The 17941-nt window shown below is 40.0% G+C and overlaps 1 long non-coding RNA gene across 1 annotated transcript; it reads right to left on the reverse strand.

Annotated features, from left to right (window-relative positions):
• Positions 1-1823: 1823 nt before the first annotated feature.
• LOC134299779 (uncharacterized) lies at positions 1824-9418 on the reverse strand. The gene is made up of 2 exons (XR_010007038.1): positions 8515-9418; positions 1824-2575 (listed from the first exon to the last, which is right to left on the reverse strand). It is a non-coding gene; the product is annotated as an uncharacterized LOC134299779 (long non-coding RNA).
• Positions 9419-17941: the final 8523 nt, after the last annotated feature.

Consider the following 17941-nt stretch of genomic DNA (forward strand, 5'->3'; position numbering starts at 1 on the left):
GAGGAAATGGGGGGTTGGGGAAGGGGGTGGGTGCCATCCCGCTCCTAGGGACTCCAGGTATCCAAAGAACCAGGATGTCTGTGGGGCCGGCAAATATCTGGTGCTTAGCTTCAGGTCTGGATCTTTGCAGGTGTCAAATTAATCCAGATAAAACTGGGATATCCCAGTTCTCTCCAGATTAATCTGGGTTTACCTAAGGCATCTTTAGAGATATTGGGTAGTGTAGAAGGGCCCCAAAAGAAAATGCTCCTTTAGATTTTAAAAAACAACAACCTCTGGATTTGATTTTAAATGTACATTTGGAAGGCGCTCCATGCAATCATGGGAAGGTAATGGCCATATGAACTTGGAGGTGTTTACAGACAACGCTGGCTCTTTAGCTTAGAAATGGAGATGAGCACCAAACCCCAGAGTTGGACACAACTAGACTTGCTGTCAGGAGAAAACTTTTACCTTTTAAACCTTTACCTATATTTGGAAGGTAAACAGGAACACTATTAGCTGTTCTACCTCAGGCAGCAAAATGGCTTTGGTCCACATTATCTGCTTTGAACTGGATTATATGAATCTACATTGCCATATAACCCAGTTCAAAGAAGATAATTTCGATTTTATATGGCAGTGTAGAAGGGACCTGAGTCTACAGTCCCTTCTACACTGCCATATCATCCAGATTATTAAATCAGGCAAGCCACAACATTTGCTTTGAATTTGATTATATGACTGTCTAGAAGGGGACCAAGTCCAATGCTCAAACCACTACACCATGTCAATCAAGCACATTGAGATATTTATTAGGAGCACATCTAGGTATCTCATCCTTGCACTCCATAGCAGCCATCAGTCTCAATAAACCGCAGTTTTAAGAGTAACAGTAAGACAGATTGTAAAAATTCCAACCGATATGAACAGTTTGTTTCTTTTTGTGATCTTTCTCTGGCTGAAAATCGCTCAGAGCTCTCATATTCTAAGATTTGAAAAATGGATAAAAATGAGTCCGTTGTCATGATGTCTTTGTGTCGTGTTGTCAGCAGATGGCAGTGCAGTACTTTGCTTCTAATTTCCCAGTGGTCTAATTTTAAATGATGATTACCATTTTAATAAAATTAATGTTATTAATAGGAGAAGTGGTAATAGGTTCATTTGTCCAAACTGTCTTATCTCATTCCATACAAGGCTGTGGAATTATATATGGTCCATCTTTCCTCTCTTCCCGAGAGTGGCTCAAACTTCACCCACATATGCGATCAGCAAGAGTATTAAATTGCTTTGCACTGCCTGACTCCATAGATGTGTGTAAGGTCATACAATGGCGGTACTGATAGGGCAGTATAATTAAATGGTGCCATATTTTAAGGCTCATTTAATTTGTGTAATTATAAAATCACCCTCTGTATGATCCCTGGAGGATAAGACTGGTTAGTTTCATTCACGATCTGCTGTGGGGTAGTTGGTTCCTGTGCTTCTAAGAGGCTCAAATGCTGTCTCAGACATATGGGCTCTTTAATTTAATGCCCCATCCACTGCAGCATATGTGTAGTCATCAACACGACTGGTCTCATTGACTGTGATGGCACAAGTCAGGCATGTCAAACTACTCCTGTGCCGAAGTGTTTGCAGGTCTGGGTCCAGCGTTTGTAAATCAATATTATGTGAAGCTTGTTAGAGAGGGCTTCGAATGAAAGAAGCTATAGGGATGTCAGTCATTATTATTCTCAGCTTCACAAATATCCCCTGCACTAGTCATGTTTACTCATACCTGCCAGTGAGATGGAGTGATCGTAAACAGGGAAGACAAAGTCCACTACCAGGTTCTCAAAATATATCTTTCTGGGGACATTTATTTCATCTGCTTCCTTCTGCAGTAGCAGCAATACTTCGGAGATTTATACAGATGCATAACTAGTATCATTAAAAAGCAGACAATGCTGTGTTTTGCAGCATGAGAAATGGTTCTGAGTTGGTCATTTTGCTAATTGTGAAGGCAGACGATTCTCAAAATGTTTCAGATCCTTTAATTCAGCTGTGGAAGTTAAGTGGCCATTTCGATATTGTTGGATTGCAGCTCCCAGCATTCTTCCCCATTAGCTATGTTAGCTAGGGCTGCTGGGATGCGCAGTTCAACATCTGGAAACCTGCATAATTTCTGCCATGTTCTAATTCCATAGTTGATCAACCAGGCTCCTTTGAAATGTTACATCACTGGATTGCAAGTACCAGAATTCCCAGCCAGCATGTTCAATGTGGCATTCTGGAAATTTATAGTCCAATGAGGTCTCTCTTCTGAGCTCTTCTCTCTGAAATCACTGGCTGTGTTGGCCACATTGGTGCTCCCCAATTTGTCCAATGGCCAGGAATTCTGGGAGCTGATGTCCAAAACACCTGGAGGGCCATCACTGGTGAGTGACTCTGGAGACCAGGGTTCAAATCTCCACATACTTATGGAAACCTATTGGTTAACCTTGGACAAATCACATTTTCTTGGATGCAGAGGAAGGCAAAGATAAAGTCCCTCTGAATACATCTCACCTAGAAGACCTTTAGGTTCGCCATAACTCCAAAATTCATTGAAGGCCTATAGCAGCAACAACAAAAGATGTGTTTACTGTTCTGAGTTGAAAAGGTTATTGTGCACACACAAGAAAACAGTATAATTTCCATGACATGATTTGCATAATGAGCAGATAATTTGAGCAACATAGCAATCTGATACTTGATTATGGAGTACTAGGCTATGGCAACCCTAGAAGAGAAATTCCTGGTGCTTGAAATCCCTTTTACACTACTCCATATCTCAGGATCTGATCCCAAATTACCTGCTCTAAACTGGATTATAGGAGTCTCCACTGCCAGATAATCTGGGATTAGATCCTGGGATATAGGGGCAGAGTGGAAGTGGTCTGAGAGGAGGAAGAGAGGAGAGTTAAGTGGTGGAAAGGCTAAAGCAGTGGTTCTCGACCTGGGGTCTCCAGATGTTTTTGACCTACAACTCCCAGAAATCCCAGCCAGTTTACCAGGGAGTTGAAGGCCAAAAACAACTGGGGACCCCTGGTTGAGAACCATTCGGCTAAAGGAAATAAAGGCCAGGGCTTTCTAAAAGCCTGTCTGAATTTAAACATTTTTGTGGGAAGGCCTTCACTTTAACCTCATCATCATCCCAGGTGCATTTGAAGAGGGCATAGAAAAGGACCTTTTGGTAGCTGCTCCCAAGTTGTGGAACTCCCTCCTGTGAGAGACTCTGGCCTCTTCTACACAGCTGTATAAAATCCACATTATCTGCTTTGAACTGGATTATATGGCAGAGGAGACTAAGATAATCCAGTTCAAATCAGATAATGTGGATTTTCTGCTTTGATAACCTGGTAGTGTAGAAAGGGGCTGAGGATTTTCCTCCTCCTCCCCTCCCTTGTGTTCTGGCAAGTCATTTCCTTGCGCTAGGAACATTATGGTGGTCAGGTAAGTTTTATTTTCTTTTTTACAGGGAATTTTGGGGTTTGGGGGGAGGGGCTGGGTGCCCTCTTGGTTTTTCAGGCTCTTGGAGCCCAAAAAACAGATGGCTGCGTGGATTGGGCCCGGGAATAGTGTGATGCGGTCCCTGGGTCCAATCCACACATGGCCCACACCTGGTAAGACTCGGATTTTGCCATAAGATTTGGATCTTACCAGGTGTTTAAATAATTTGGAACAAACTGGGGAAACCCCAGTTTGTTCCAAATTAATTCTTTTTTACCGGAGGTATCATTTGGATGCCTTCGATAAAACTGAGACAGTCCTGGGTTTTGGGCCTGCCTGGATGGGCCCAAAGTTGCGGATCATATCTCCTGTGGATATAGGTGATGGCAGAGTACTGTACTTCATTTTTCTGGAAGCCCTGGAGAAGAGCAGACTATCAATTATGTGAGGAATAAATAAATAAGTGAAATAAAAAGCGTAAGTGAGGTCCAACAAGAGTGAAACAGAAGAGAGAAGCAACCATATTGGGTTGAGATGGAAAAGACAGTTTAACTCTGGGAAAACTGGTATAGGGCATAAGAATACCAGTGTACACAGAAGAAAAGATTAGCTTAAAAAGGGTAGGCAAAGGGAAATAGAAAGAGAACAAGCACCATGCTGAGGGTTTCTAATCCTAGCAAAGCTTAGAGGTTTGCTAGTAAATATCACTTCTGGTAATTGATATTTTAGAACATGCTTGACTAAATCATCTTGATCTTTGAAAATAAATGCAAAGTGATTATGTAAAAAAAAAGTAGAATGTTATATTTTCAAGCTTTTAAAAAGCCCTGGCTTTTCTGATGCCACATATGCTGGGAGGACATTTTTTTCTAAGGTGGACCCAAGTACAAGTGAAGAAATCTTTGTTTTTATGAGCTGCCTTCACTTGTGTGAGCATTTTGAGCAATGCTAAGAGGGTCTGCTCATGTAAACATGTAATAATTGCTTAATTAAGCCATTAAATTGAGGAAAGCTGCTAGGCTTGAATAGTCCCAAGTTATAATACATAGTTATTTCAAAAGAGTGATTAAAAATAGTTAATGACCCATGATGGGTAAGCAATATAAAGAAAATAGTAAGTGAGGCAAATATGAGTTGTTTCATCATGTTTTACTCTTGTTTTCTTTGAACATCTAGGGGTGATCGCAATCTGAATGTTGAATGGAAGTCTTTAATCTCAGGTTAGAATAAGGTGCATGTGAGGAAAGGGTCGGTTTTCACTTTGACATCTCCCTCAAATAGGTCACATTCATATATCCACATGTACTGGTAATGATATCACATTGTTTCCAATTGCCTCATAGGACTTGAATACAGTGAAAAAAAGCATTATGGCAGGGTCCTCTAGGTTGTGGAATGGCAGAATGCAGCACTTTACAGTGTGTGTTTGTGTTTGTGTGTGAATGGGGTGGTTTGACATGGTTGTGGGGCAAAACTAATCTGAAAATTGTGCTGGGCAGACTCAAAGACCACTTGCAGTTCATAGGTTATGGTTTCCCAACACTGCGATAAGAGATACCTTCCAATTCTCTTGGCAATGTGTTTTGTCTTTTTAAGCTTGTTATTGGAAGCCTTGTGACTCCACTGCTTAATATAAGTATAAAAAAGCCCATTAATTCATAACTAATTAATATATTTTGGATATCATCTAGAATTCTAAATTCACTCTTGTTGATTTGGCCAATGTGAGTGAGGCATAGGGTACATCTACAGCATTGAATTAATGCAGTTTGATACCATTTCAACAGCCAAGGCTCAATGCTGTGGAATCTTGGGAGATGTATTTTTAAAAAAGGCTTCACCCTTTTCTGCCGAATAGTGTTGGTGCCACACAAAATTACAACTCTCATGATTCTATAGTACTGAGCCATGGCAGTTAAAGTGGTGTCAAATTGTATTAATTTGACAGTGTAGATGCACCATGAGCCTTGTGTAGTCCCACTGGCATATTTTGTGGCTTCCATTTCCTTGTTTGTCAACCCATAATTCAATGTTTCTTATAAAATCTGAAGTTTCAGCAAACTATAGTCTTTTCCTCTCTCCTTCCCTTTTCTCTTGTCAGTCTGTAAAGCTTTATGATGATGCAGCAGAGAGTTGCACTGCAGTTGTCACCAAACTTTGGAATCTTGGTAAAGTTTGGTGGTATTTGCAGTTGAACATTCTTTGCAATATTCATTCATTTTCAGCTCTTCATGGTGCAGCTGTGGGTGGGATTCAAATGTGACCCTCAAATCTAGAGGTTTCTTGCCTCTAGATCAGTGGTTCTGAACCTGTGGGTCCCCAGGTGTTTTGGCCTACAACTCCCAGAAATCCCAACCAGTTCACTAGCTGTTAGAATTTCTGGAAGTTGAAGGCCAAAACATCTGGGGACCCACAGGTTGAGAACCACTGCTCTAGATTATTCCAATATCAAATTCAGTGACATCACTAGCACCTGTGAGGGCCTTGAGGCCTCGAAGCAGGCTATGCCACATCAAAGCCTGGTGTCATCCTTGCTCACTAACAGAAATATTCCTTTGTAATAAATCAGGCCTCTCAAGTTATGACATTTTTAAAGTGGCCCGATTTTCTTTGATCATTTAGTTTCTGAACTTGTAGGGCACAAATACTGGCAATGCTTTGATGCTTTCTTCAAAATCTTACAACCTATCAATTTAGAAATATCACTATAAAAATGAGAGTTCGTACTGTTTGCAGTTTTGAAAACCTCCCTAGGACAGCAGAGAGGACAGGCTCTCAAAATTAACTTTTGTGAGGGATTAACTGGATTTCTACAATTATGCATTTCTTTTATATTTGAATTACACTGATGTTGTTATCAAAGAGAATGGACTCCTTTCTTAGGAATGGACACTGTACCCAACTATTAGATGTTATTTAACTTCTACATCTTTATCTTACTTTACATCTTGGAACTAAAGGGAATTTAAAAAATGAACTCTTGCAGGCATAACGCTCGCAGATATTTTCTAGAATCACTGATACATACATATGTTACCTGAAGGTTATGCCTGGGGATATATGTGGTTCTTTGTCTCTCTAACAGTAGGAATATATTACGTATTTCTGTCACAGTGAATCAGATGAGATGATCAGGATGGTCTATATAGTCCATGAAAGTTAAAGATGCCAGTTAAACATAGGGTGAGAAATCTGGATATAGAATGAGGTTAGTAACTTAACTGATAGGAGTTACTGTATCTAATAGAGGTGCGTGCAGTACTCGTTTCTCTCATTTCATTAATTCCTTTTGTTCCTTTCATTTCAGGTGAGAGCACTGTTTAATCTTTTTTATTAATCCCAAAGCAAATAAAAAGGAAACCCTCATTTACTCTCTTCCAGGGGGTCATCACTCTTCCTTATCTGAAAGTGGGAAGCCTCCTGAAAATGCCTTGGAGAGTGCGTGGCAACCAAGGCCCTCTCCTCCTTCCTCCTCCTCAGCTCTTGGAGCTGCCGCCTTGGGTTGTTGCTGCTGCTGCCTGGATGGTGCCTTCTTCTCCTTCCCCTCTGTTTCTCATGCAAAAAAGGTTCCTCCACCCACCCACCCCCCTTTAGCCTTCTCCTGCAAGGAAGGCTGGAGGCACCTTCCTTTCACGAGAGATGGAGGAGAAGTAGAAAAAGGCACCCAGTCATACAGCAGCAGCAGCAGCAGCAAGCAACGACCCAAGGTGGCAGCTCCAAGACAAACCATGCCATTGCAAAAAATGATGGGAAGGTGAGGAGAAACCCCCCCCCCATTGCTGCCAGCTAAAGAAGAAGTGAAATAGTGGGTCTGGGCACTGGGCTGTGTGTGTGGTGTGTGGAGCATCTTTGACATTTGGCAGGAAGGAATTGTGCCTTGCCCTGTATCCCTCCGGCTGCTGCGCCTGGAGAAGTGAGAGGACGGGGCCAGTAGGGGGAAAGAGGGAATGTTTTTAGGGTGATTTTATTTATAGAAAGAAAAAAATCCCTAAAAATTGAAGATGACCCAACCATTATAAAACTTGGTGGGCTAAAAGTGGTAGATTTGCCCTCCACGTGTGGTGATTTTCACTCCTCTAGCCCTAAAACTGAGGGGAAGGGAAGCCTAGGGAAATCCACCCATAGTGGCCAATGGGTTGAACATTTTCGTTATTTTGGATGCGGAACAAAAACACCCATTCTGAAAGGTGCCCAGGGGGCTTACAAATGAAACAAACAGAAATGGATAGTGATTCTATACAAATACACAAGCCTAGTATCTAAGAACTTCATCCCACAAGCAGGGGGAAGTGGATGGAATAATCTTTTCAAGGCATTTCATGGGGTTTAAATATTTACTCACCCCCATCACACAGGATTGTTTCCTCCCCTTTCTAACTCAACCATTTCAAGGACACCAGCATACATTTTAAATACAGACATCCTTTTTGAAACATCATTTTCCATATTATTGTTCCCTTTAAGCTCTTACACTAAAGGAAACTGACATCTTTTCCTTTTTGAAACACTGCTTTCTATGGGATCATTAAACAACTCAGCCAGACAAGTCCTTGGCCTCACCAAACTACAAACCCCAGAATTCTTCAGGAGGCAGAAACCATATTTAAAGTGGATAAATACTCAAGTGTGATGTGCATATAGGCATGGAGGCAGATATAATAATAATCAGTATAATCTAAATTGTGTGTCTAAATGCAATCCTTCTGATGTTGTTAGACTTCAATATCATAGTCTTAGACTATGAATGATGGGATGTACAATCCAATAATACCTGGAGGATTGCATGTATCCCACTCTGGATCTAAACAAAGAGCCCAAAGGTACTTACCATCCAAGACAGATTCTGCAAGTGAAATCATTTCGCATTTCTGCATTCTGCATGAGAAATCTGTCACACCTTTAGATGCTGTTGGATTCTAAATCCCTAGCTAGCATAACCAGAAATAAGAAGTGCTGAGAAATACAATCCAACAGCATCGTAAAGAGCACATGGTCTACTCCCTACCGCAAACAGAAATAAAACACACCACACTATACAGATTAGAACTGTAACCAGGTAACCTGTATGAATGTTCAGTCTGCAGTCTAGGTGCTGTTGATTGATGGAAAAAATTCAAGGTTCCTGCTCTTGCTTCTTATAGTTCTTTTTCTTTAAAGAAGACTTGGGCATCCATTGACACAGAAGGCATAAGGAAGGCATCTCCTCTTGTAAAGGGGGACACATGCCCAGTCTGTTATTTGGAAGCTCTTGACTGGGAGACTGCAAAGAGGCTGTGCTGTCGTAGTGTAGTCTTCTTTCTTTCAGCATCTCTTCTTTCTGGAATATGGAACATGCTGAAGAACTCAATATTTGAGATGGCTGCTACTTCTTTCATTTTTGCCTGCTCCCCAGTTTTCTTCTCCTCTGTCTCCTCTTTCTCATGCTCCGTGCTTTGACATTTAGAAACAATGACTGAAATAGAACTCCTTAGTGCTGCTAGGATACTTCTCAAAATTCTAATTTATAATAAACACCTTCCCTGGATGTGAATAGTAAAATAATAGCCATTTCAGCAAATGCTTTTCTATCCTTTAGCTTTCTTTTGTATTGTTTAGCCCTGGGATTCTTTACCTTGGGGCTTTTTTTCTTTTACCAAATTGAATTTCATAAGCCACTTATTTGTCTATGATTCCAGTCTCTCTGAGTTATTGTGAGTTTTATTGCGCCTCAGCTCTATGCTTGCAAAGCTCCCTCCATTTTGTATTGTCAGCACCTTTGCCTGCCATGCTGCATTTTCTTTCTTCGAGGTCTTTAAGCTAACAGGATCAATACTAATATTATGGCATGCTACAAGTCAACCTCTTCCATTTGGAAATGTTCACAATCATAAGTATTTTCTGCCTGCAGAATCATGGCAGGGATTTTATCCACTCAGGATAACTTGGCATCTATGACATGTGTCTAAATCATAACATGCTGTTTCTCGTTAAGTGTACTTTTCTCAAACTAGAGAAACACATTTTTGAAGAGGCCTGAAAGAACAAGACTTGGTGTAATTATGCTTTTTTTACAATACTGAACAAAGGATGATCTTGTTTTAAGTAGTGTTTGGTCACCAAGGTTGAATACTTAAAGGACACTGTTTACGCAATCAAGGATATCGAGACTGTGCCCACAAATTTGTTATCATAGAAGAGATGTGTGAGACCACATTGTAACACAATTACACTTGGGAGTCTAGCCCTAGTAATGTCATTCCTTGATAATATATGTAGTAAAAGGTTCACACTAGGAGCCTCAATTCAGATGTTGCATTGCACATAATTGTCCCTAGATGCGTATAGTTGTATGGAAAAAAGACTTTCTTCCTGTAGAATTTTGTACTATATGTGTGAATATCTGGGAATGGGGTTATGGGATCCCTGTGGCATGTGTCTCCTCCACTGATGAGGACTCTTTCAGATAGCCAATGGTCCTGGTGAACGACAGGCTATTCAGCTACATCCCTCATAGCAGTTGCTCCCTTGTCCTCTGCATCCAGCCATGGCCAGCATACACTGGGGTAGTGTCTCCTACCTGTTTGAAGTGTGGTAGGGTCAGGATTTCCTCCCCTCTCCCCAGAAATATAATGTGGGATAGGTCATATTCCCATTCAAGATAGCATCAATAGAAGGAAGGAAAGGAGGAATCAAGTCAATGAGGCAGACATGGGGCCAACTATATTAGAAAGTGCTAAGAGAGCAGGGGGGGATCTTCTACTCTGGGTCTAAAACAGGCCACCAGGGAAAATTAAGAAGAAATAGACCAGACCAGGAAAAACATCATTTGGGTAGTATTGACCCCAATACCCCAATACCTACAGAAACAAGTACAGTAGAGTCCCACTCATCCAACACTCACTTACCCAATGTTCTGGATTATCCAACGCATTTTTGTAGTCAATGTTTTCAAAACATCATGATATTTTGGTGCTAAATTCGTAAATACAGTAATTACTACATAGCATCACTGCGTATTGAACTACTTTTTCTGTCAAATTTGTTGTATAACGTTGTTTTGGTGCTTAATTTGTAAAATCATAACCTAATTTGATGTTTAATAGGCTTCTCCTTAATCTCTCCTTATTATCCAACATATTCGTTTATCCAACGTTCTGTCTGCCCGTTTATGTTGGATAAGTGAAACTCTACTGTACTGACAAATTCTGAGACTTTTCATCAATCTGTATGATTGGTAAATATGTTAAATTATGGATCCTGAATATCTATAGAAACACAGTAAGCTGCTTTATATTAAGTCAGACTACTGGTGCACATAGCTCAGTGCTGTCAAATCTGACTGGCAGTGATTCTTCAGACTTTCAGATAGGATTCTTCGTGTTCTGTCTTCGTGCTTAACTAAATAAACTGGAAGGCGCCATAGGATAAAGGACAGATTGGAGACTGTATTTGGCCAATTAAACAACGTTTTATTAACAGACAATTGAACTTCCTTTTCCCCTTGGTTACCACTATAAAGTCTCTGTGATGAAAAAAAAACCTTTGAAGTCTATGCAGTTCTGGTTCTCAAATCTTTGATTCTAGATTGTTATATAGTATAAAGTTCCAACATGACTGGATTCTATTTATCTTTAAACTAACTTCAATACAATGCCGACATGATTTTATGTATCACTGTATTATATGGCTCTTTAAACTAACTCAAATACAATTCTGACATTAATTAATAAGTTCCGACATGACTTCAGTTAATACAGTTCCGATGTGACTTAAATTAATACAGTTCCAATGTGATGTGAATTTCTGTACACCTTCTACATTCCTATGTTTCCAGTGCTAACTGACAAAAATAACTGCCATTTCAAAGCTAGCAGGCGCCGAGGCTACCCGAGAGGTGAGAGCCTTCTGGTGGCATGACACTTCCCAAGTCTTGCCTGGAGAATGAGTAAATTCAGTCACCACTGCTTACAAAATTCTCAGAATGACCCAAATAGGATGGAGACTACTGTATGGTTTTGCTTTCCTTCTCTTTACCTGTTCTATCTTGAAGGAGCTGCTTGCTCAGCAGGAGAAATAGGATGGCCTTGTTTCCCATTTTTCCAACTGTTATGCAGTGATGGGATAGTTGTGGCAGGTTGTATTGGCCCACACACCACTACCTGTAAATAACCTTCCCAAGGAAAATGGCAAAATAATTGCAATCGTGTTCTACTTATGCTCTTACTGGTAGTCCATGGTTTTTATTCTATTGCACACTTTTATTCTATTGGCCACTTCTTCCAGGACAAAGGACGAAAGGCTGTGATCTACTGAAGTAGCACTTACCCTGCCAAGATATTGATGTATTTCCTGATGAAGGATGTGCAGTGGGTGCAAATATGCTTTATATTTACAAGCATCATGACTTCTCTCTTTTCATTTTAAGAGTTTTGTCCACCATCCCGTTATTGAAACAACTTATGGCCATAGGCCAAGATGTTAGGGGTACAAAAGTATTCTGAGTGCTGCTTTGCTTTCCCTATGCTTTTCTATAGAAGTCATGATGTCATATTTAATGGAAAGGCTGCAGCTAAAGTCACCTTCACCTTAGTTATTCTAGTTTGCTTCAGCTCTTGAAATGTGGAAAGGATCACTACCAAACTGCAGATGTTTTCTAAGATGTAGACTCCATAGAAGGTGTGCTCATTTCTAGGGGTTGTTTCTAGATTATGTAGCCTCTTTTTGTGTTGCACAACTTGCTGAACATAGGCCATTGTCTGCCTGGTAGAGGTGTAAGTGAAAATGCAGTGAGTCACCAGATGAAACTATAGTCAGAATACCTGTTTATTTGTGTATTTTTAAAGAAGAGGGCCTATTCACAATTGTAGCGGATTGATGATGATAAATGGAAGCTCTTACATGTGCCCATGATCCAGAATCACCTGCAGAACAATAGCATGCCACTTAGGTTTGCAAAACAAAAAATACAGGAACTTTACTGAATTCAAGAAATAAAAAACCAGTAGTGTTTACAAAGATCTCTCTGATCATTTACAGAAGTCTACAGTCATAAATAGTCCTTTCTCAGTCCACAAATCTGCTTCAGAGAAGAATACAGTCCTGGTTCTCCTCCCTCTTTTCTCAGCAGCAAACAGGCCTCAAAATAGCAAGGGCTCTCTGGGTACACTGCTCTCATCACCAGCAGTACTCAGTCAGCATTGAAAACTTGACCAAACAGATTCTGCAGCAGCAGAACAGAAACAGTATCAAATCAATCCCCAGATCTTTGCAGGCTCAGCCAATCGGCTTCATGCACTTCATTTTCCAGTTTAACACACACAGCACAGTGCCTTTGGAAACCATGACAACCATCACCTAGGAATAGATTAGATAGCAACACAAAAATGTGAAAAAGGCACTGATCATTAGCCTCACATCTGCACCATTCATAAAGCTACAGAATTTCCTGAAGAAATGCTTGGACTTTGCTCTGCTGAGAAACAAATGCATGTGATAGCAGGGCACTGTCTCTGGCTGCTAGTTGTTATGTGCCACAAATTAGATTTTAATTAACAACTAAATAATGAGATGATAAAGGCTAAAGAACTGTCTACAGTTCACAGCACGGGCTCTCCCCAGGGTACTGAACAAGAGTACATTCTCTTGACTTGTGTAAGGGAGAAAATAGTTCAGAAATGTTATGTGGCCACATTGCATTATAAATTAACTATTTCAAAAGTGTGCTCCATTATGAATCTCTGTATTTATCCGTTTTCCCATTTTTGTACTCTTTCATTTCATATTTCTGAATACTAGGTTTAAACCACACTCCTGTACACACATCAGAATCAAGAAAATGCCATTCTACAGTTTGAACTTAAGTGAAAAGCATGGCATATCTTCATTTGTAAGTCCAGTGTTTAATCTGAATTACTCAGAGGTAAATCTGCAGTCAAGCTGACCTCAATCTTAGATCTATAGTTTGTTCAGGCTCTGGAAATATTGAAGTATGGTTCACTGACACAATGTCAGTGTAATCTGAAATGAATAGGTATGGTGATGTGTAGAACAGAAACCAAGTAAAGTTAGAAGTGTCCACCCCAGAACAAAGAGATGTTATTTTTTAGACTAAAATTTCCAGTATTTCCCAGCTAGCATAGGGATTGGAGGAGTTGTGGGCCATAAATTATTTTTCTATGCTCTCATTCAGCATGAGCAGAAAGGCAACATATCAGAACATTGGCAAGACTTGGAAATGAAGTGTACCCAGGTAAATAGCAGCACGTGCAAGACCTGGACAACCTGCCCACTTTGTGATCCTGCCATTCTTACTTAGAAAAGGAAGCAGCTGTTAAAATCTAATCAATGGTGTATGTGTTGTATGTTTGCAGGTAACGGCAACAGTTTTTCACGTATTATTTTCTTCAACAGCCAGTATTTAGGTAAAGGTAAAGGTTTTCCCCTGATGTTAAGTCCAGTTGTGACCGACTCTGGGGGGTTGGTGCTTATCTCCATTTCTAAGCCGAAGAGCCGGCACTGTCCATAGACACCTCCAAGGTCATGTGGCCGGCATGACTGCATGGAGTGCCATTACCTTCCCGCCGGAGCGGTACCTATCGATCTACTCACATTTGCATGTTTTCGAACTGCTACGTTGGCAAGAGCTGGGGCTAACAGCGGGCACTCATTCTGCTCCCAGGATTTGAAACTGCGACCTTTCGGTCTGCAAATTCAGCAGCTCAGCGCTTTAACGCACTGTGCCACCAGAGGCCCCCAGCCAGTATTTAGAACATGTATAATAATACCCCTATATACTGACATTTGTGCTTAGAAGGGAAAATACACACAAACCCAGTCCCTGAGCTCAGGCTGTCCTCACTGAATGTCGAAAAAGTGTCTTGGTAACCTTTGCTCTAGAGACAAATATGAGTTTGTAACAGTAGCTGTAAGCAACATTTGAAGGCTAGCTGTTCGAATACACAAGATTTCTTAGAAGGAGTACAGGTCGATGTACACTGTTATCCAGATGTTTCCCTCATAACATCCCTGTGAAATAAGTGAAGCTGAAAACTGGAGGATTCGTGACATGTTTACTCATTGAACTTTATGCATTAGCTAGATTTGAACCAGGATGTCTCCCCAGTCCTACTCTGACTATACTGTAAAGTAACAGTTGCTATCTCAATGCTTAATACAGTGGGGTTCATTTAAATGTTAACTCAAAAATTGATTCAGTGAGTTTACTGTAGGGGGGCTAACCAGTAGAACTGAAGTTGTTATAATGATGTACTGACTAACAAGCAATGTGTCATTTCCTCCCTGCATGCATCTTTTAAATGTTGTGGAGTACATAGCTGTGGATGTGGCTGAATATTTGACTCTTACCATCAGTATATGTGTTACACAAAATAAAGCCAATTGCCATGAAAGCTTCCAAACAAAACCATAATAGTACATCTATGTTTTGATGAAAGCCTACAATCACCTGGAAGCAAGGGAGAATGCATCACAAAATTTCTACAGGCATTACCACAGATTATATTTTTTGATATACACAGTATTCCATATCTATTTCAATTGGGAAAACAGGAGCATTAGTGATTTAGGTTCTATAAATCAGAAAGTGTACATGTAAATGCACTGTGGATTGATGTTTTGATTACCTTTCTCGGGCAATTGTGGTATAGACTGCCTGTAGATGTCACCAGAGTACTTTTATATCTTTTCCCCTCCCCACCCCCTTTTCTTGCTTTTCTCATTTCCAACTCTGCTGCACTATGACTTAATAGGGCTTTGATGCTGTAAGATGTTGGCATGCACAAATCAGTTTCTCTCTCTTTTCAACCCCCCAACTCTAAAAAGGATAATATACTGCTTTTTCAAAGTCAATTAACACTTAGGGCAAATGAAATGGGAAGAGCAAAAGGTCAATTACTGCAGGGTGGCCACAGAAACCTTGCTGGTTTGCACAGTGTTCATCCAGGGATTAGAGATTGCAGCAAAAAGAAAATTGTAATTAGCACATTTTTTAAAAAAAGTATTATTATTTCTTGGTGACTTCGAAAAAGATGGTTTCAGACAGTTGATTTGTTTTAAGCCTTTCAAATCCACTCTGCTAGCATTTCCCACCCCAGCTGGTCCATGGCTTTGCCATTTCAAGGTGTCCTGCAGATATTGGGGCAGCAGGAGATTGGTGCGAAAATTGGTATGTCAGGCAAAAGGCAGAAGAGAACATTTCATTTAAATTGTTGTTATAGTCTGTGTTAGTAAAGAAATACCCCCTTTCAACTTCTGGTTGCCTTTTCATCAGGTATTTTTTAACCCACAGCTTGGTTTCAAATAGCTTGTCACCATTTTCTGCCTTATACATACCTCTGCAAGCACTGTATGTGTCCCTGTTTTTACTTTCTTTTAAGATGGCTCCTTGGGAAATCCTGTACATATTTATTTAGAAGTCCCACTTTTCTTCCTTTCTTCCATAGAGTCTGAGACCATCTATGGAAAATCATACATTCAGGACAGAGAAAAGCAAATACTTATTATTCTTAATCAGTATTAGAGGAAGTATATCCCTGGATTATCAAAAGCTGGAGAACACATCAGGAGAGGGCAGTTGCACTTATATTTTACTGGAAGAACAATTGGTTGGGCACCGTGTGAACAAAGGGCAGAACTAAATAGCTTTTCAGTGTGATCCAGTATGACTCTTACTAACTTTTCTGTATGCAATGGGATATACTCCCAGGTTAAGTATACATAGATTATATGTACCACTTTGCACATTTACCTAGATGCAAGCCTTCCTGACATCTTTGAATTTTTTCAGCAATGGGTTTTAGAACAAATCAAGACTGAACTCTTACTAGAAGCGAAGATGACTTAAGTGAGGTTATCATATCTTGGAATTATCATAGGTCAACAGGATTCACTAGGAAACATGATAATGCTGGATAAAATGGGAGACAGTATGAACAGAGGTAGTATTTATTCAGTCAAGGAAGCCATGCTCCTCAGTTTGCAAGATCTGAACAGGCTACCTGATGAACAGGGATAATGGAGATCTCTTATTTATCGTATTGCCATAAGTTAAAGTCTACTTGATCAACAAAAGCTTGTCTGTGGATATTTGGAATTACAGTCAAGCTGCTTATTAAAAGGAGTTCCACCATAGCATTGCACTGGATTCCTAGAGAGAATGTTTCTCTAGGCTTTGTTAGATCTTCCTGCAGTATTCTACCCTATGCTTTGGTCGGAAGACCAAGACCTTGTTCATTTCAGGTTAGAAACATAGGGCTCCAGATTATATGTGAAAACTGTATTAGATGATGGGATCTGGAATAGATCCTTGCATAATACATGGCCCTACTATACTAATAAGTAAGCTTGCATAGATTGCACTGTGAGTATAAAGCACAGTTATGCTTTAACTGTCACATGAAATAAAAAGATGTTGATGATGGGTTCTAAGACATGAATTTCCTTACAGATGTAAAAACTGTGGCCCTTCTGACTACCCTTCTGCATCTGCCATCAATGGGCAAAATGATGTTTTATTCTATTTGAAAATTTACACACCAGCAGATCCTTTGAAGTATAAACTTTTCACAAGGGGCATAATTTTGACATCGAAACCTTTCAAAGATGCAACCCTTAATGTGAAATCTGTTCTATCACATAAGAGGACAGGGCATTAATCACATAGGCCAAGCATACGTTATGTGGGAAAATAATATTTTAATAGATGTATGCCCTACTTGTATCTATAAGGGTTCACAACAGCTAATAGTATGAAAGTGTACATAAGAGTTCTCAACAGTGTATGTAAGAGTTCGCAACAGCTAATAGTATACATAAAAACATAAGGGTCCTTAAACCACAAATTACAAAACTATTCATTGTAAAGATCTACTAAAATATTCAAACAAGTAATATTAAAAGACATATCAAACACTTGCTTATTACTTAAGAACTTGCATAAAAAGACTAATTCTTAACGAGAAAGATAAGCATGTAAGGCAACAGTTTTGTCTCACCATCAGCAGAATAACCTGAGACCTTTAAACACTAGTAATAATGTCTCCCTAGACCACTTCCATCTTATTCCACTCCTGCCCCCAACTGCAAAACTGCATAAGACTACTCAAATGTAAGCCTGATTGCAATACATGAGATTACACTGAGGCCCCTTCTACACTGCTATATAAAACCTAGATTTTATATAGATTCATATAAATTCAGTGTAGACTCATATAATCCAGTTCAAAGCAGATAATGCAGAGTATCAGCTTTGATAATTGGGATCATAGGCAGTGTAGAGGGGGCCTGAGGTATCCATGGTGAGTCTTATGGTCCTACCAGACAGGCACAAAATGTGGGAGCTGTCATGGGTTTACCTGAGGCATCCAAATGATGTCTCAGGTAAACCCAAATTAATCTGGAGTAAACTGGGATTTCTCAGTTTATTTCAGATTAATAGAACACTTGGAAAAATCTGGATCTTAATGTAAGTCCTGGATCCCTCCAGGTATGG

This window comes from Anolis carolinensis, chromosome 5, assembly GCF_035594765.1.
Source record: "Anolis carolinensis isolate JA03-04 chromosome 5, rAnoCar3.1.pri, whole genome shotgun sequence".
NCBI classification, from domain to species: Eukaryota; Metazoa; Chordata; class Lepidosauria; order Squamata; family Dactyloidae; genus Anolis; species Anolis carolinensis.